Raw genomic sequence first — 21,070 nt, forward strand, 5'->3', positions numbered from 1 at the left:
AAAGCCATTTACCTCTCGTACAGGTCCCACGCTTATTGACCCCCTACTCCCCCCCCCCCCCCCCCCCCCCCGTCTGCTGATGATTAATTTCCCGCAAAGAAGTCACGAACGGTTGCCACCTCCAGGTGAACCCTAACAGTGACCCTCTTAAGGCAAACTTGATTTTCTCCAAACAGAGAAAGCTAGCCATATCCGATAGCCAGGTCTCCGACTTCGGGGGCTTTGAGTCCCTCCATGCTAATAGTATCCGTCTCCGGGCTACCAGGGAAGCGAAGGCCAGAACGTCCGCCTCTGTCTCCTGGATTCCCGGGTCTTCTGACACCCCGAACATCGCCACCTCTGGACTCAGCGCCACCCTTGTTTTTAACACTGTGGACATGACGTCCGCAAACCCCAACCAAAATCCCCTAAGCTTTGTACATGTCCAAAACATGTGGACATGGTTCGCCAGTCCTCCACCCTAAAGAATCTGCTCATCCGGGCCACTGTCATATGAGCCCAGTGAACAACCTTAAATTGTATCAGGCTGAACCTGGCACATGTTGCGGACGTGTTGACTCTACTCAACGCATCTGCCCATTGACCATTCTCTATCTCACCTCCCAGCTCCTCCCCCCACTTGCGCTTCAACTCCTCTGCCTGCGTCTTCTCCGACCCCATAAGCTCCTTATAAATGTCCGAGACGGGCAGCGCGGTGGCTCAGTGGGTTAGCCCTGCTGCCTCACGGCGCCGAGGTCCCAGGTTCGATCCCGGCTCTGGGTCCGTGTGGAGTTTACACATTCTCCCCGTGTTTGCGTGGGTTTCACCCCCACAACCCAAAGACGTGCAGGCTAGGTGGATTGGCCACGCTAAATTGCCTGGAAGAAAAATGAATTGGGTACTCTAAATTTATAAAAATAAAAAAATAAAAATAAATGTCCGAGACGCTCCCTTCTCCTACCCACCCTCTGGAAACTACCCCGTCCTGAATCCCCCTTAGCAGTAGGAGCGGGAAGGTTGACAACTGTTTACGAAGGAAGTCCCACATCTGCAGATACCTGAATTCATTGCCCCTCGCCAACCCAAACTTTTCCTCCAACGCCCTCATACTCGGAAAGCTCCCCTCTGTGAACATATTCCCCATCCTCTCAAGCCCCGCTCGCCGCCATAACCAGAACCCCCCATCCATGCTCCTCGGGGCAAACCGGTGATTATCACAGATTGGGGCCCAGCCCGATGCTCCCACTGCTCCCACATGCTGCCTCCACTGGCCCCAAACTCTCAGGGCCGCCACCACCACTGGACTGGTGGAGTACTGTTCCGGCAGGAACGGCAGAGGCGCAGTTACCAATGCCCCCAAACTGGTGCCCTTACATGAAGCCGTCTCCATACGCACCCATGCCGACCCCTCCCCCACCACCCTCTTCCTGATCATGGCTATATTAACCGTCCAGTAATAGTTGCTAAAATGTGGCAGCTCCAGCCCGCCCTCTCCTCGACCAAGCATTACCTTCCTTACTCGCGGGGTCTTGCTCGCCCACACGAAGCCCGTGATCACTCTGTTGACTCGCTTAAAAAAGGACTGCGGAATAAAGATGGGGAGACACTGAAATACAAATAGGAATCTCGGGAGGACCGTCATCTTCACCGTTTGCACCCTCCCAGCCAGAGACAACGGAAGCACGTCCCATCTCCGAAAATCATCCTTCATTTGGTCCACCAGCCAGGCCAGATTCAATTTATGCAGCCGGTCCCATTCCTGCGCCACTTGGATGCCTAGGTACCTAAAGCTTCCCTCTACTAACCTAAACGGCAGCTCTCCCAGTCGCCTCTCCTGTCCCCTCGCCTGGACCACAAACATCTCACTCTTTCCCATATTAAGCTTATACCCCGCAAACCGGCCAAATTCCCCTAGAGTCCTCATGATTTCTTCCATCCCCTCTATTGGGTCCGAAATGTACAGAAGCAGGTCATCCGCATAGAGCGAAACCCTGTGCTCCAACCACCCCGGGCCAGTCCTCTCCAGCCCCTTGAGGCTCTCAGAGCAATTGCCAATGGCTCTATAGCCAGCCCAAACAACAGTGGGTAGAGGGGGCATCCCTGTCTCATCCCCAGATGCATTCTAAAATAGTCCGATGTTGTCCTATTCGTCCGTACACTTGCCACAGGAGCCTGATACAGTAACCTGACCCAGTCAATAAAGCCCCGCCCGAATCCGAACCGTCCCAGTATCTCCCACAGATAGTCCCATTCTACCCGATCAAAAGCCTTTTCTGCATCCATTGCTATCACTACCTCCACCTCCCTACCTTCCGGGGGCATCATGATCACATTTAACAGCCTTCTTACGTTGGCCACCAACTGCCTGCCCTTAACAAACCCCATCTGGTCCTCCCAAATAACGTCCGGAACACAATCCTCGATCCTGGAGGACAAGATTTTGGCCAGCAACTTGGCATCGACATTCAACAGGGAGATCGGCATCTAGGACCCACACAGCTCCGGCTTCTTGTCCCGCTTAAGAATCAGTGAAATCGTTGCCTGTAACATCGTCGGGTGCAACACCCCTCTTTCCCGTGCCTCATTGAACATCTTCAACAACACCGGCCCCAATATCCCCGAGAACGTTTTATAAAACTCCACTGGGTTCCCGTCCGAGGCCTTTCCCGTCTGCATGGCCTTCAAGCTCTCCACTATCTCTTCCAGCCCAATTGGGGACCCCAGCCCTTCTACACGCTCCCCGTCCACCTTTGGGAAATTCAGCCCCTCCCTCCGGCCCGTAGGGGGTTCCGACCTGTACAGCTTGCTGTAGAAATCCCTAAATGCCTTATTCACCTCTACTGAATCACCAACCAGGTTCCCATCTCCATCCTTTACTTTCCCTATCTCCCTAGCTGCCTCCCTCTTCCTAAGCTGCTGTGCAAGCATTCTGCTGGCCTTCTCTCCATGTTCATAGATCGCCCCCCTCGCCTTTCTCAGCTGCTCCACCGCCCTCCCTGTGGTCAGCAAGCTAAACTCCGCCTGTAACCTCTGCCGTTCCCTTAAAAGCCCTGCTTCTGGGGTCTCCGCATACCTCCAATCAATCTGTAGTATCTCCTTTACCAGTCGGTCCGTCTCTGCCCTGTCCACCTTCTCCCTATGGGCCCGGATCGAGATCAGCTCCCCCCTGACCACCGCCTTCAGTGCTTCCCACACCACCGCTGCTGAAATTTCCCCCGTGTCATTGACCTGCAGGTAGCTCTGAATACATTTCCTCAGCCGTTCGCACACCCCTTCATCAGCCAAAAGTCCCACATCCAACCTCCAGTGCGGGCGCTGATTACTGTCTTTACTAACCTGCAGGTCAACCCAGTGCGGAGCATGGACTGAGATTGTAGTCGCCGAGTACCCCGTATCCATCACCCCAGCCAGCAAGACCCTGCTCAAAATAAAAAAATCAATCCGGGAATACACTTTATGCACGTGTGAGTAGAAGGAGAACTCCTTCACCCTCGGCTGCCCAAATCTCCATGGATCCACCCCATCAGCTCCATGAACTCTCTTAGTTCCTTTGCCATTGCTGGCACCCTGTCCGTTTTTGAGCTTGACCGGTCCAAGCCAGGGTCCATAACTGTGTTGAAGTCCCCTCCCATGACCAACCTGTGCGAGTTCAGGTCCTGTATCTTCCCCAGCATCCTCTTTCTAAACTTCACATCATCCCAGTTTGGCGCATACACATTTACTAATACCACCTGCACCCCCTCTAGCTTCCCACTGACCATAATGTACCGACCTCCCACGTCCGAGCCTATTCTACCCGCCTCAAACACCACCTGCTTATTGATCAGGATCGCGACCCCTCTAGTCTTTGAATCTAGTCCTTAGTGAAAGACCTGACTGACCCAGCCTTTCCTCAGTCTAACCTGGTCCGTTACTCTAAGGTACGTCCCCAGCAACATTACCACGTCCGCCTTCAATACCCTAAGATGCGCGAACACACGTGCCCTTTTGACCGGCCCATTTAACCCTCGAACATTCCAGGTGATCAGCCTAGTTAGGGGGCTCATTCCCCCCCCCCTCCCTCCTCCCCCTCCCTCCTCCCCCTCCCCCCCCCCCCCCCGCCGATCAGCCATCTCCTTTTTTAGGCCCGTGCTCCGCGCCTGCACCGGTCTATCCCCAGTCAGCCCTGCCCCCAGCCTCCTCTCTGTCCCTCAGCCCAAGTCCCTCCCTCATCAGCAGACCATGCACCCCCCCCCCCTCCCCTTCCTAGTAACAACACCCTGTAACCCAACCTCTTTGATAAACCAAACATATGCACACACACCCCCACTGCGCTTCTGAGAGCTAGCTCACCCAACTAGCTTGGTGGCCCCCATCCCCCGCGCCAGATAGTCTCCCACCCGTTGTTCCCTCCCCCCCGCAGTCTCCCACCTGTTGTTCCCTCCCCCCTCCTCTCTCCTCCCCCCCCCTCATACAAACAAACTCCAACATCAAACAATCCCCCCACAATTGCCCAACAGAAAAACACCAAGATCAAAACAAGCACACCTCCATCCCCCAACTGTGCAAATGAAAACCTTGACAGAGGTCAGAGGTAGGTTTTTTACGCAAAGAGTAGTGAGGCCGTGGAATGCCCTACCTGCTACAGTAGTGAACTCGCCAACATTGAGGGCATTTAAAAGTTTATTGGATAAACATATGGATGATAATGGCATAGTGTAGGTTAGATGGCTTTTGTTTCGGTGCAACATCGTGGGCCGAAGGGCCTGTACTGCGCTGTATTGTTCTATGTTCTATGTTCTATGTTAACTCACTCAGCTCTACCGCTGGTTCCAAATCAGTGCAAACGGTATCACAGACATCTTCCATGAAATGCAAAACGAGAAACTTTTTATAAAAACAGAAAAACAAAAAACAAAAACATGAACGTTGCAGCCAAGTTGAAAAGTTCTCAATCCATCACCAGCCCTTTCTTTTTCGCAACGTCCAACGCGTCTTCAGGCGACTCGAAGTAGAAGTGTTGATCCTCATGCGTGACCCAGAGACGGGCTGGGTATAACAGTCCAAGCTTCACCTTTTTCTTAAAAAGGATCGACCTGATCTGGTTGAAGCCTGCTCTCCTCCTGGCCACTTCTACACTCAGGTCCGATAAACCCGCAGGATGCTATTGTCCCATTTCCAGCTCCGTGTCTCATTGGCCCACTGTAGAATGCGCTCCTTATCCGAGAACCTGTAGAATCTCACCACCATTGCCTTCGGGGGGGGGGGGGGGGGGGGGGTCTCCCATTCGCGGCTTCCTTGCGAGTGCTCTGTGCGCCATATCCATCTCCAAGGGCCGGGAGAATGTTCCACCCCCAGCAGCTTCACAAACATGTCTGCGGTATGCCCCAGCGTCCGTTCCTTCGGACCCCTCCAGGAGCCCGACGATTCTTAGGTTCTGCCGGTAGGACCCATTTTCTAGAGCCTCCACCTTCTCCAGGAGCTTCTTTTGCTGGTTCCTCAGCATCCCCACCTCCAGTTCCACCGCAGTCTTATGTTCCTCCTGCTCAGCCAGCGCCTTCTCCACCTTCTGGATCGCCCGATCCTGGGCATCCAATCTATGATCCAACCGCTCAATCGGGTCCAAGCAGTCCCATTTCTGCGTATAGAATCATAGAAGTTTACAGCATGGAAACAGGCCCTTCGGCCCAACCAGTCCATGCCGCCCAGTTTTTACCATTAAGCTAGTCCCAGTTGCCCGCACTTGGCCCATAACCCTCTATACCCATGTAACTATTGTAGCGCACAAAGACTCCGAGAGACGAATAGAGTGAAGTCGATGAGGCTTTATTAAGCGTGACTGTTCCCCCGCAGTTCGGTAGCAGACTGGCCTGCGGGGGAGGACTCCTGGTTCTTATACTCCGCCTTCAGGGCGGAGCTAGAGGTCAACGGCCAACCAGGACCCGGGATCTGTCAGCCAATGACATCACGGCTTCACAGTCCCACATGACCCCTAATGCATACTACCACATTCACCCCTTGTTAAAAATGAACCCGGCGGGGTGATGCTTCGCATGGTGGTAAGGGTTTACAAGGCTGGTCCTGGGAGGAAAAACTTTCGCATGTTATTACAGTATGTACAAGGTTGTTTTTTTTTTGGGTTTTTTTTCGAAGTATTTACAGTAATCGCCAGGAGAAAAAGACAAAATGTTCTCGTTAAAAGTCCACATATTGTAGTGTTAGATCGACGCCACGAGTCGGTCGGGCGGTCTGGTCGTCCGTGTCGATCGCCTCGGCCCCGGTGGTGGTGGTGGTGCTTGTTCCAGTGTTGTCGTCTCCGGGAGCCTTACGGTTTCAGCTTCGGCTTCATTACTGGTCGGGCCTGGGAGGAGGACCGATCCTCCAGGGAAGGGGGCGGTCGCGGGGTGCGCCGGTGGCAGGGAGGGGGTGATTGGTGTCGGGGGTGTGTGTGTGTTGCCGTCGGGCGCCAGGTCTCGCAGGGAGACCGTGTCCTGTCGGCCGTCGGGGTACTCCACGTAAGCGTACTGCGGGTTCGCGTGAAGGAGGTGAACCCTCTCGACCAACGGGTCCGACTTGTGCGCCCGCACATGTTTTCGGAACAAGATGGGTCCTGGGGCCGCCAGCCAGGTCGGCAGCGACGTTCCAGAGGAGGACTTCCTGGGGAAGACAAGGAGGCGCTCATGGGGCGTTTGGTTAGTGCTAGTACACAGTAGTGACCGGATGGAGTGGAGGGCGTCCGGGAGGACCTCCTGCCACCGTGAAACTGGGAGGTCCCTGGACCGTAGGGCCAGTAGGACGGTCTTCCAGACCGTGCCGTTCTCCCTCTCGACTTGCCCGTTCCCCCGGGGGTTGTAGCTGGTCGTCCTGCTCGAGGCTATACCGTTGCTGAGCAGGAACTGGCGCAGCTCGTCACTCATGAAGGAGGACCCCCTGTCGCTGTGGACGTATGCGGGGCAACCGAACAGTGTGAATATGGTGTTCAGGGCTTTAATGACTGTGGCCGCTGTCATGTCAGGGCAGGGGATGGCGAAGGGGAAGCGGGAGTACTCGTCCACCACATTAAGGAAGTATGTGTTGCGGTCGGTGGAGGGGAGGGGCCCTTTGAAATCCAGACTAAGGCGTTCAAAGGAGCGGGAAGCCTTAATCAGGTGCGCACCATCCGGCCTGAAAAAGTGCGGTTTGCACTCTGCGCAGATGTGGCAGTTCCTTGTGACTGTACGGACCTCCTCCAAAGAGTATGGGAGGTTGCGGGACTTAATAAAGTGGTAGAACCGAGTGACCCCCAGTGGGCAGAGGTCCTCGTGGAGGGTTTGGAGGCGGTTAATTTGTGCGTTGGCACATGTGCCGCGGGATAGGGCATCGGACGGCTCGTTCAGCTTTCCGGGACGGTACAGGATCTCATAGTTGAAGGTGGAGAGTTCGATCCTCCACCTTAAGATCTTGTCGTTTTTGATTTTGCCCCGCTGTGCATTATCGAACATGAAGGCTACCGACCGTTGGTCCGTGAGGAGAGTGAATCTCCTGCCGGCCAGGTAATGCCTCCAATGTCGCACAGCTTCCACTATGGCTTGGGCTTCCTTTTCCACTGAGGAGTGGCGGATTTCTGAGGCGTGGAGGGTTCGGGAGAAGAAGGCCACGGGTCTGCCCGCTTGGTTAAGGGTGGCCGCTAGAGCTACGTCGGAGGCGTCGCTCTCGACCTGGAAGGGGAGGGACTCGTCGATGGCGCGCATCGTGGCCTTTGCGATATCCGCTTTGATACTGAAGGCCTGGCAAGCCTCTGTCGACAGAGGGAAGGTCGTGGTCTGTATTAGGGGGCGGGCCTTGTCTGCATACTGGGGGACCCACTGGGCGTAGTATGAAAAGAACCCCAGGCAGCGTTTAAGGGCTTTTGAGCAGTGCGGGAGGGGAAATTCCATGAGGGGGCGCATACGTTCGGGGTCGGGGCCTATTATCCCATTGCGCACTACGTAGCCCAAGATGGCTAGCCGGTTTGTGCTAAAAACGCACTTGTCCTCGTTGTACGTGAGGTTCAAGGCTTTAGCGGTCTGGAGGAATTTTTGGAGGTTGGCGTCGTGGTCCTGCTGATCGTGGCCGCAGATGGTTACATTGTCGAGATACGGGAACGTGGCCCGCAACCCGTGTTGATCAACCATTCGGTCCATCTCTCGTTGGAAGACCGAGACCCCGTTTGTGACACCAAATGGGACCCTTAGGAAGTGGTATAATCGCCCGTCTGCCTCGAAGGTTGTGTACTTGCGGTCACTTGGGCGGATGGGGAGCTGATGGTAGGCGGACTTGAGGTCCACGGTGGAGAAGACCTTATATTGGGCAATCCGATTGACCATGTCGGATATGCGGGGGAGAGGGTACGCATCTAGTTGTGTGTACCTGTTGATGGTCTGGCTATAATCTATGACCATCCTTTGCTTCTCCCCTGTCTTTACTACTACCACCTGTGCTCTCCAGGGACTATTGCTGGCCTGGATTATGCCTTCCTTCAGTAGACGCTGGACTTCGGACCGAATGAAGGTCCGGTCCTGGGCGCTGTACCGTCTGCTCCTAGTGGCGACGGGTTTGCAATCCGGGGTGAGGTTTGCAAACAAGGATGGGGGCTCAACCTTGAGGGTTGCGAGGCCGCAGATAGTGAGTGGGGGTATTGGGCCGCCGAATTTGAAGGTTAGGCTCTGCAGGTTGCACTGGATGTCTAATCACAGTAATGTGGGGGCGCAGAGTTGAGGAAGGACGTAGAGCCTGTAGTTCTTAAACTCCCTCCCTTGCACCATTAGGGTAACTATGCAGAAGCCTTTAATCTGTACGGAGTGGGATCCTGCAGCTAGGGAAATCTTTTGTGCGCTGGGACAGATGGTCAAAGAACAGCATCTTACCGTGTCGGGGTGGATAAAGCTTTCCGTGCTCCCGGAGTCAACCAGGCATGGTGTCTCGTGCCCGTTGATCAGCACCGTTGTTGTCATCGTCTGGAGCGTCCGGGGACGAGCTTGGTCCAGCGTCATTGAAGCCAGACGTGATCGTAATGTTTGAGCGTCTTCTTCGAACCCCGTGGAGCCGTCGACACTGGGGTCCGTTGTTGCGGTCCAAGATGGCGGCGGGGGTGAACAAGATGGCTGCCCCCATGCATCGCACATGGCTGGGGGGTCACAAGATGGCGGCGGGGGTGGACAAAATGGGCGCCCCCATGCGTCGCACAGGTCTGGGGTGGTCCAAGATGGCGGCGCCCCTCCTCCCCTCGTGGTGGCCGGGACCCAAAATGGCGGCGCCTGCGGGTCGCACATGGGGTGCTGGGGGGGTTGGGGAGCGTTAGGAACGCGCAGGACTCCCTCTTCTCCGGGGACAGCGGTGGTCGGGACCCAAAGTGGTTGCGCCTGCGAGTCGTACATGGGGCGCTGGGGGGGGGGGTTGGGGAGCGTAAGAAGCTCGCAGGGCTCCTTGTTCTCCTGGGACAGCGGCGACCTCCCGGGACCGGCACACAGCCGCGAAATGGCCCTTTTTCCCGCAGCTCTTACAAATCGCTGCGCGGGCCGGGCAGCGCTGCCGGGGGTGTTTCGCCTGGCCGCAGAAATAGCAGCGGGCTCCCCCGGTGCGACTTGGCGTCTGAACCGCGCAAGCCTGTGGGGTGGTCGGGGGGGGGGGTTTTGTCACGACGGGTGCGTATGAGGCCCAATGGGCTGCCGCGCGGTCGGGGCCGTAGGCGCGGGCGTTTCGCGCGGCCACGTCCAGGGAGGCTGCTAGGGCCCGTGCCTCTGAGAGTCCTAGCGACTCTTTTTCTAAAAGTCTTTGGCGGATTTGGGAGGAGTTCATACCTGCCACAAAAGCATCGCGCATTAACATGTCCGTGTGTTCACTCGCGTTCATCGGCGGGCAGCTGCAGGCCCGTCCCAAAATTAGTAGCGCGGCGTAGAATTCATCCAGTGATTCTCCGGGACTTTGCCGTCTCGTTGCGAGTTGATAGCGAGCGTAGATCTGGTTTACTGGGCGAACATACATGCTTTTTACTGCTGTGAACGCCGTCTGGAAATCCTCTGCGTCTTCGATGAGAGAGAAAATCTCCGTGCTTAATCTCGAGTGTAGGACCTGTAGTTTTTGGTCTTCTGTGACCCGGCCGGGGGTGGTTTTGAGGTAGGCCTCGAAACAAGTCTGCCAGTGCTTGAAAACCGCTGCTGAGTTCACTGCGTGGGGGCTGATTTTCAGGCATTCCGGAATGATACTGAGCTCCATAGTCCTTTAGTCACGCTTAATAAATTGTAGCGCACAAAGACTCCGAGAGACGAATAGAGTGAAGTCGATGAGGCTTTATTAAGCGTGACTGTTCCCCCGCAGTTTGGTAGCAGACTGGCCTGCGGGGAGGACTCCTGGTTCTTATACTCTGCCTTCAGGGCGGAGCTAGAGGTCAACGGCCAACCAGGACCCGGGATCTGTCAGCCAATGACATCACGGCTTCACAGTCCCACATGACCCCTAATGCATACTACCACAACTATCTAAATGCTTTTTAAAAGACACAATTGTACCCGCCTCTACTACTACCACTGGCAGCACATTCCAGACACTCACTACCCTCTGAGTGAAGAAATTGCCCCTCTGGGCCCTTCTGAATCTCTCCCCTCTCACCTTCAACCTATGCCCTCTAGTTTTAGACTCCCCTACCTTTGGGAAAAGATGTTGACTATCTACCTTATCTATGCCCCTCATTATTTTATAGACCTCTATAAGATCACCCCTAAGCCTCCTACGCTCCAGGGAAAAAAGTCCCAGTCTATCCAGCCTCTCCTTATAACTCAAACCATCAAGTCGCGGTAACATCCTAGTAAATCTTTTCTGCACTCTTTCTAGTTTAATAATATCCTTTCTATAATAGGGTGCCAGAACTGCACACAGTATTCCAAGTGTGGCCGTACCAATGTCTTGTACAACTTCAACAAGACGTCCCAACTCCTGTATTCAATGTTCTGACCAATGAAACCAAGCATGCCGAATGCCTTCTTCACCACCCTGTCCACCTGCGACTCCACCTTCAAGGAGCTATGAACCTGTACTCCTAGATCTCTTTGTTCTATAACTCTCCCCAACGCCATACCATTAACTGAGTAGGTCCTGGCCTGATTCGATCTGCCAAAATGCATCACCTCACCTTTATCTAAATTAAACTCCATCTGCCATTCGTCGGCCCACTGGCCTAATTGATCAAGATTCCGTTGCAATCCTAGATAACCTTCTTCACTATCCACTGTGCCACCAATCTTGGTGTCATCTGCAAACTTACTAACCATGCTGTGGTGTTGGGTGCTCTGGTGCACAGATGAGCCAACACAGTTGTATGTGGTACAACTCTATTTTATTTTAACTCTTATAATACAGTTCGTTCTGGATACTCTGCACGTGCTGTCTCCCTGAGTGTGTTTGGTAGCAGATCTGTCCTGGCCATCCTCTCCAGCTAATACTGACCACCGGGGGTCGTGTCTGTGCTTTTATATCTTTCTGTCATTGGTTGTGGTGTTGTGTGTTCTGATTTGTCTGTTGGTGTGTCTATCATGATGTGTGTGTTTGAATATCATGACATCCCCCCTTTTTACAAAGATATGTGCCTACGTGGTTATAAATATAATCGTGTCGTGGGTGCATCTAAGAGTGTGTGCGTGTGTTGTGTACAGCGTGTGTATATGACGTAACTATTTACATGGGGCGATGTCGGGTGCGTCACACTAACAAGGTTGTACCATAACAAAACATGGATGCGAGAGAAAAAAAAACTTGAACAGTGGTCCGGTCAGATGATATCTGGAACAATAAACAACAAACAGGTTATAATACAGAAGTGTTTGACTTTTTGAACGTATGAACAGCGTTACAAGTCCAGTCTAATGGGTGACCGCCTCAAGAATGGGCTGGTCCTCAAGCCGGTTCAGCTGTGGAGATTTGGGTTCACACTGGTTCACCTTGGACTGTTGGAGGTGATGCTGTTGCCGAAGTCTCTACTTTACCATTTGTTGTACTTCGTGCAGTGCTTGGTTTTTTATACGTGCAAATATAACATTCAACATCTTTGTTAGTGTTGCCTTGGCTGTGGTTTGGTTCTGGTGGCGATGGAAGGGGCATGATCCGTGGCATCTCCACAAAGTCATCCTTGGGAACCAGTGGAGGATCCGGCGTGTGCGTACGGTTCAATTGCGAGCGTGGAAGGCGGCGCAAAGCTCGCTGATTGCGCCTACGCCCCAATCCATCCGCCCTGCATGCCAGGAACAAGGTGGAGTCTTTTTTCTTTTTATGTTTGTGGTGGACGGCATCTTGTAGCCGATGGGTCGTTGCCATTGAAGTAGCACCATCACTAATATCATGCAAGGCGATGACTGTGCCAGATGTGGAAGTTGGCCGAGACCGTGCACGCTGGTTCCGGCCACCTGCTGTGCCGGAAGGGCGACTCCGCAGAGAAACGTCGAAGCATGTCGCCTTGGAGAGAGAATTGTTGCTCGCATCAACGTCTGGCGATGGCGCGAATTGGTGTGTCCATCTTGGACCGCCGGTGCTGGTTGCCACTGCCGACCCAGTGGGACTGCCACGCGATCCATTCCCTGTCGCCGTGGCATCCGCCGTCACCCTGAGCGTGCCATCACCGAGGCCGCGACACCGCCCGTCTGGAGCAAGGTCTGGCGTGCGCGAATCAGAGTCGGCGCTTGGCTGCTCCCCATCTGGAGTCCGGTCTGCCTTCCGTCGATGCCCCCCGTCCGGAATCCCAACAGGTTCATTGGAGGCAGCCGAGATTCCCTGAAGCTGCACTTCTGGAGTCGGAACATGCAGGAATGCACCAACCAGTGGAGAGGCTCGAGCCATCGAGGGTGGAAGCGGTGCGCCGCCACCACAGTCGTCAGTGGTCCCACCGTGATCGTCGAGTGCCTCGGTACGCACTAGGCGAGGTCTGTCACCTTGCACCTTTTGCATGGGAAGTGGGATGCTGTCGTCACTCGTCTCACATCCCGTGGATAGATCATTAGCAGCTTGCTGTTCACTAGGGTTGGGTAAATTGTCAGAGTTTTCATCTGGTGGTGCACACCATGTCGGTGGACTGTCATTGTCTTGCCGTTGTCCTTCATTTGGGCTTTTCTTCTTTGGAATTTTAAATCTTCCCCCAGACATTGCAGAACCTTGTTTATTACCCCCAAATTCTCCCATATGTATGGTCTCGAATATAGGATCCAATGTTTCTATCGACATTGTACTATTTTCCAAAGAACATTCCGTTTCACTTTTCTTCTCAGGTGCCTCATATGTATCTTTGTCTAATGTACATGCCTTCATGGTCTCTGGGTCTGATTTTGCTGGGACTGGCATGGTCACAGTCTCTCTTTTACTGTTCTCAATTGCCCACATTATACTCCCCATACAGAACAGTTTAATCACTGGGGTTAGTGTGGTACAATGGATAATCGGGTCGACCTTATCTGCATCTTCACCATTAGTGGAAAGCACACTTGGTTCACTTGAAACTGCTGTGGGTTTTAAATCCGTTATCTGGCTACTCGATGTCGGTGTCCTCAGGATTCTTGCTCCCATGTTCTGCTCATTTATCAGTGGAGTGTGTATAGGTTCAATGCAATTAATGTTCCCCTCAAGGTTTGAAGAGTCATTACTGACTAACTGCTGGCCTCCGAAGTTGGGACTTTGCGGCGTTGTGTTGAAGGGAGACATTCGTCCCTGCTGTAGATATGATTCAGGTTGTGTTATTTCCATTACCTGAGGATCAATGTCTTGTCCATTTTTTCGATCCGTACTAAAACACTGGCTATTCTCAGTCTGCTCCTTGCAAGTTAAACATTCAATTAATTTCTTTAGCAAATCCTCAGCATCCTTCTGTGGCCGTGCAGCATTATTGATCTCTGTTCGGCTATAATGATCCTGAAGGTCAGCGCATAAACCTTTTTTCTTCGGGCTTGGACGAGGCGATTCCTTTGGCTTGTCTTCAGTTGGGCTTGAACAGTCTTCAGCGCTGTGTCCTTCAATGTAGCATGAGAGACCGTCATGGTCATGCTGCTGTGTAGTGGAGCATGGTAGGCTGTTATAGCCATCTTGCTGTTCGCGTGAGCATGGCAGGCTTGCATCGTCTGCCGCTGGTTGGTCAGCAGAGGTTGCTAGACCCTCAAGGTCTTGTTCCTGCAAGGACTGCACATTGGAGTCTTGCGTTGCTTCTATCGTGGAGGCTGTCCACGAGTTCTCTGTGGAGGCTTGTGACACTGGAGTCACTTCTGGTTCATGCGAGGACTGCGCTCTGGAGTCTTGCATGTCTTCTTTCATAGAGTCGGGAATGTTGAGCGGGACGTGGACCACGCTCTGTGTGGCAGCAGGGCGCTCTCCGTGTGCTTGCAGCGCTCCCTGTCTGTTAATGTCAGGCTGCAGCATCATCCGGTACTGATAAGTTGGGACGTCATATCTGCTGGATTGAAGATCCTCAAATCCGAAAAATGAATCCGCATCTGCGTCGGATTCAATGTGGGGGCCGCCAATGTGCAACACGAAAGGTTCGTCCGAGTCATAGTCGTATAGGACCACGGAGCTATCATTGGGCTCGCGAGGTCCGGAAACACTGTAAAGATCGTCATCGAAGTATTCGATGTCGGAATAATCGGCTTGTGCGTAGGTAACTGCTTGTCGGAGGGTTCTTCGGAGGTCAAATTCATCTCCTGGGTCAATTTGCGGCAATGTGCTGTCATTCCAGGTGAGGGAAGGTTGTTTTACAGCTTTAACAGATTTTTTTTTTTTTGATTTGGGACGTTTCCCTTTTAAATTGGATTTGGGACGTTTCCCCTTTAAATTGGTGCAGTCTGGGGCCTCTGACATCCTGACGCTCGGTATGTAGCACGTAGGAAGCGACTGCGCATGCTCAGATCGCTGTTCCTTTACCGATGGCCGTTTTCTTGACTGCGCATGCGCAGCATCTCGCGCATGCGCAAACGAAACTTCCGGTTCTGCGCACTGCTCGCGCAACTGTGCTAGCGTGATACCTTTAGCAAGATGACCGCCGACCTCGACCCAGCCCTCTCTCAGGCCCGGGATTTCGGCCTCTGGGAATTCGGGCTCCGGGATCCCAGCCACGAGGTGAGTACTGCCGCTTTTCTTACCTTTACTTGCCGATTGGATTGCGTTTTCTTCACAGTACTTGGAGAATTTGTCCAGGACTGCCTGGTAATCGTACCTTTGCTGCCTCCTGAAGAACCTGAACCTTGTGAATATTTCTCTTGCCCGTGCACCGGCGATGGTGAGGAGAAATTCAATTTTTTCGCTATCATCCAGGTCTTGGAGTTCAGCTGCCACCAGGAACAATTCGAACACTTGCCGGAATCGCCGCCAGTTTTTGCGGAGATCGCCGTAGCACTGGAGCGGCTGCGGAACCGGGAGCTCTATCATTTTGCCTGGGCACTGCTGGTTGTCTGTGTACACTGAGGTATGCCGGGAGGTATCGATCCACTCCTGTACCATGTGGTGTTGGGTGCTCTGGTGCACAGATGAGCCAACACAGTTGTATGTGGTACAACTCTATTTTATTTTAACTCTTATAATACAGTTCGTTCTGGATACTCTGCACGTGCTGTCTCCCTGAGTGTGTTTGGTAGCAGATCTGTCCTGGCCATCCTCTCCAGCTAATACTGACCACCGGGGGTCGTGTCTGTGCTTTTATATCTTTCTGTCATTGGTTGTGGTGTTGTGTGTTCTGATTTGTCTGTTGGTGTGTCTATCATGATGTGTGTGTTTGAATATCATGACACATGCCTCCTAAATTCTCATCCAAATCATTAATATAGATCACAAATAACAGTGGACCCAGCACCGATCCCTGAGGCACACCACTGGTCACAGGCCTCCAGTTTGAAAAACAACCCTCTACAACCACCCTCTGCTTTCTGTCGTCCAGCCAATTTTGAATCCAATTGGCAACCTCACCCTGGATCCCGTGAGCTTTAACCTTCTGCAACAACCTACCATGCAGTACCTTGTCAAAGGCTTTGCTAAAGTCCATGTAGACAACGTCTACTGCACTGCCCTCATCTACCTTCTTGGTCACCCCCTCAAAAAACTCAATCAAATTTGTGAGACATGATTTTCCACGCACAAAGCCTTGCTGACTGCCCCGAATCAGTCCTTGTCTCTCTAAATGCTTGTAGATCCTGTCTCTCAGAATACCTTCTAGCAACTTACCTACTACAGACGTTAGGCTCACCGGTCTGTAGTTCCCAGGCTTTTCTCTGCTGCCCTTCTTAAACAAGGGCACAACATTCGCTATTCTCCAATCTTCAGGCACCTCCCCTGTGGCTGCCGATGATTCAAATATCTCTGTTAGGGGACCCGCAATTTCCTCCCTAGCCTCCCACAACATCCTGGGATACATTTCATCAGGTCCCGGGGATTTATCTACCTTGATGCGCTTTAAGACTTCCAGCACCTCCTCCTCTGTAATATGCACACTTCTCAAGACATCACTATTTATTTCCCTTAGTTTCCTAACATCCATGCCTTTCTCCACCGTGAATACCGATGAGAAATATTCATTCAGGATCTCTCCCAACTCTTGTGGCTCTGCACATAGATGTCCTTGTTGATCCTTAATAGGCCCTACTCTGTCCCTAGTTACTCTTTTTCCCTTTATGTATCTGTAGAAGCTCTTTGGATTCTCCTTTGCATTATTTGCCAAAGCAATTTCATGTCCCCTTTTTGCCCTCCTGATTTCCCTCTTAACTCTATTTCGACAATCTCTATACTCTTTGAGGGATCCACTTGATCCCAGTTGTTTATGTACGTCATATGCCTCCTTCTTCTTTTTGACCAGAGTCTCAATATCTCGAGTCATCCAGGGTTCCCTACTTCTACCAGCCTTGCCCTTCACTCTAAAGGGAATGTGCTTACCCTGAACCCTGGTTAACACATTTTTAAAAGCCTCCCATTTACCAGCCATCCCTTTGCCTGCCAACAGTCTCCCCCAATCTACCTCTGAAAGTTCCTGTCTGATACCATCAAAATTGGCCTTGCCCCAATTAAGAATTTTAACTCTTGGGCCAGACCTATCATTCTCCATAGCTATCTTAAAACTAATGGAGTTATGGTCACTTGTCCCAAAGTGATCCCTCATTAACACTTCTGTCACTTGCCCTTCCTTATTTCCCAAGACGAGGTCAAGTTTTGCCCCCTCTCTAATCGGTCCATCCACATACTGAATGAGAAATTCCTCCTGAATACACTCAACAAATTTCCCTCCATCCAAGCCCCTAATGCTATGGCTGTCCCAGTCAATGTTGGGAAAGTTAAAGTCCCCTACTATTACCACCCTATTTTTCTTGCAGCTATCTGTAATCTCCTGACATATTTGCTCCTCAATTTCCCGCTGACTATTTGGGGGCCTGTAGTACAGTCCTATCAAGGTGATCTCTCCCTTCTTATTTTTCAGTTCCACCCATATAGACTCAGTGGGCGAACCCTCGGATATATCCCCTCTAAGTACTGCCGTGATGTTCTCCCTAATCAAAAACGCCACTCCCCCTCCTCTCTTACCTCCTGTTCTATCCTTTCTATAGCATCTGTACCCTGGAACATTGAGCTGCCAGTCCTGCCCCTCCCTTAGCCATGTTTCAGCCATAGCTATAATATCCCAGTCCCATGTGCCCATCCATGCCCTGAGTTCATCCGCTTTGCCCGTCAGGCCCCTTGCATTGAAATAAATGCAGTTTAATGTAGACTTTCCTTGCTCTCTGCCCTGCTTTCTCTGGTCATGCTTTACACACTCTCCCTTCCTGCCTTTTGTTTCCATCCCCACTGACTTCCTACATCGGTTCCCATCCCCCTGCCACATTAATTTCAACCCTCCCCAACTGCACTAGCAAACACACCCCCGAGAACATTGGTTCCGGTCCCACTCAGATGCAGACCGTCCGATTTGTACAGGTCCCACCTCCCCAAGAACCGGTCCCAATGTCCCAGGAATTTGAAACCCTCCCTCTTGCACCATCTCTCAAGCCACGTATTCATCCTAGCTATCCTGTCATTCCTACTCTGACTATCACGTGGCACTGGTAGCAATCCTGAGATTACTACCTTTGGGGTCCTACTTTTTAGTTTAACTCCTAACTCCCTAAATTCAGCTTGTAGGACCTCATCCCGTTTTTTACATATATCGTTGGTGCCTATATGCACGACAGCTGGCTGTTCACCCTCTCCCTCCAGAATGCCCTGCAGCCGCTCCGAGACATCCTTGACCCTTGCACCAGGGAGGCAACATACCAACCTGCGTAGCAAAGCCTTCCTGAAAGACTTGCATCAGCTGCTCCATAGACTGCTGAGTCGACAAGCCAGAGGTCTGAAACTCCGCCATGCTGTCTTCTGTTGCAGCTACAGCCCAAGCCTTCTCGATCTTTTTGTTTCTGCCCTTACGAACACTTCTAGTCCTTCTCTCCATGCACCGAAGTGGGAATTCAGTAAACAATTGCCACTAACATCCGTTTTACAATTCAAGTCCGGTAGAAAAACGGGGGAAAGGTCCAAAAGTCCGACCAGAGCGGGAGCCACCAACTGTGCGACTTACTTCTTCATAGCCGCCACCGGAAGTTCCACATACTTTTTAACGGTTGTAAAGTTTCCTACCTCTATTACCCTCCCAGACAGTGCATTCCAGACTCCCACCACACTGGGTGAAAGATATTTTTCCTTCAAATTCCCTCTAAACCTCTCGCCCCTCACCTTAAAATTATACTCCCTCATTATTGACCCTTCAATTAAGGGGAGCAGGTGTTTCCTGTCCATGACTGATAAGTGCAAGTGTCCTGTATGCCTTCTAAACTACCCTATGAACTTGTCTTTCCACCTTCAGGGATCTGTGAACAAGCATCCCAAGATCCCTCTGAGCTTGTTAGTATACTGCCATTCATTGAGTACATCCTTGTCTTGTTATTCCTTCCAAAATGCATCACTTCACAGATTTCAGGGTTAAATTGGGGGGGGGGGGGGGGGGCCGCATTGAGAGTTGACTGGTGGTGATCATCACACCCTAGGAGAGGGGCAAGGTTGAGAATGGACAACCTTCATGAATAACCTCAGTCGGTACGGGTATTGAACCTGTGCTGTTGGTCTTGTCTGCGTCACGACCCAGCTGTCCAGCCAACTGAACTAAACCGGTCCAAATCCCTGTGGTACGCCACTGGAAACCTGCCTCCAGTCACACAACCAGCCTTCTAGCATCACCCTCTGTCTCCCACCATTAAGCCAGTTTGGATCCAACTTGCCAAGTTACCCTGGTTCCCAGGTGCTTTTACCTTCTTTATCAGTCTCCCATTTAGGAACTTGTCAAAGGCTTTGCTGAAATCTGTATGAACTACTTCAACTCCACTATCCTCATCTACACACCCGATCACCTCCTTGAAAATTTCAATCAAATTTGTTAGGCATGACCTCCTCTCACAAAGACAAGCTGACTATTCCTGATCAAAGTTTGCCTCGCCAAGTGGAGATTGATTCTCTCCTTGAGAATTTTCTCCAATAGTTTCCCTGCCACTGATGTGAGACTCACTGGTCTATAATTCCCTGGTTTATCTCTACCACCCTTCTTGAAAAGTGGAACCACATTAGCTGTCTGCCAATCCTCTGGCACCTGCCCTGTGGCCAGAGAGAAATTAAAGATTTGGTTCAGAGCCCCTGTAATTTCTCCCTTTGACTCCCACAGCAGTCTGGGATACAACTCATCCAGTTGCTGCTCGAGTTCGGAAAACCAGAGCTCAAGATTCTGAAGTTGGGAGCACATCCTGCACATGTGGTCAAGGATGCTGGTAAGATCCATAACATCCCACATATGACAGGTCACATATTCCACTCAATTGACCTAATCTGCCATGTCTTAAAACGTAACCATACTTGTCTTACTTGCTAACTTTTCAAATGACTCACTCTTAAAAGATACTCCTCTTACCTTACCTTAGTCTCCCTGTCTAATTACTGGGACAGGTTTAGCACAGGGCTAAAGAGCTTGCTTTTAAAGCAGAACAAGGCAGGCCAGCAGCATGGTTCAATTCCCGTACCAGCCTCCCCGAACAGGCGCCAGAATGTGGCGACAAGGGGCTTTTCACAGTAACTTCATTTGAAGCCTACTTGTGACAATAAGCGATTTTCATTTCAATTCTACTTAATAATAATCTAATAATTTTAATTATTGTCACAAGTAGGCTTACATTAACAGTGCATTGAAGTTACGGGGAAAATCCCCTAGTCGCCACATTCCGGTGCCTATTCGGGTACACTGAGGGAGAATTCAGAATGTCCAAATTACCTAACAGCACGTCTTTCGGGTCTTTAGGAGGAAACCGGAGGAAACTTAAGCAGACACGGGGAAAATGTACATACTCCGCACAGACAGTGACCCAAGTTGGGAATTCAACCTGGACCCAGGTGCTGTGAAGCAACGGTACCAACCACTGTGCCATGTGCCACCCCTTCGACCTTCTTATCGTTGTACTACTTATTAAATTATTTATCACTTTATTATGCTGGCTCTGACTTTTACTTATCCCTGGTACTTCTCTGTTAATCCCTTAATATTACACTTTTCTAATTTACTTCTATTTATGGTCAGTCGCTAATGGTAGTTTCTTACCATCCATGTCCACGTCACCTGACCTTACACACCCTGTCAGCTTTCAGAATCCAGTCCGGGTTTTCCAAATGACAGTTTTAAACAAAGCTTCCTCTTCACTTTTAACAGCAAATCCAGACACGAGAGTTTCAAAACTGCATTCCCAAAAATACTTTGATATTCAAGGTTCTCAGAGTCAAAATATGAGTAGCTCCAGTGGCTACATTGTGGGAATGGAAGGCTGCTAAACGTCCACTGAGGATACTTCAGATGACCATGGAAGGTGACTTTGAAATGAAAAATCGCTTATTGTCACAAGTAGGCTTCAAATGAAGTTACTATGAAAAGCCCCTAGTCGCCACATTCCGGCACCTGTTCGGGGAGCCTGGTACGGGAATTGAACCGTGCTGCTGGCCTGCCTTGGTCTGCTTTCAAAGCCAGCGATTTAGCCCTGTGCTAAACCAGTCCCCAGTGCAGCTCTGGATCCTGAGAGCCTGCTGC

This window comes from Scyliorhinus torazame, chromosome 11 (genome assembly GCF_047496885.1).
Source record: "Scyliorhinus torazame isolate Kashiwa2021f chromosome 11, sScyTor2.1, whole genome shotgun sequence".
Taxonomy (NCBI): domain Eukaryota; kingdom Metazoa; phylum Chordata; class Chondrichthyes; order Carcharhiniformes; family Scyliorhinidae; genus Scyliorhinus; species Scyliorhinus torazame.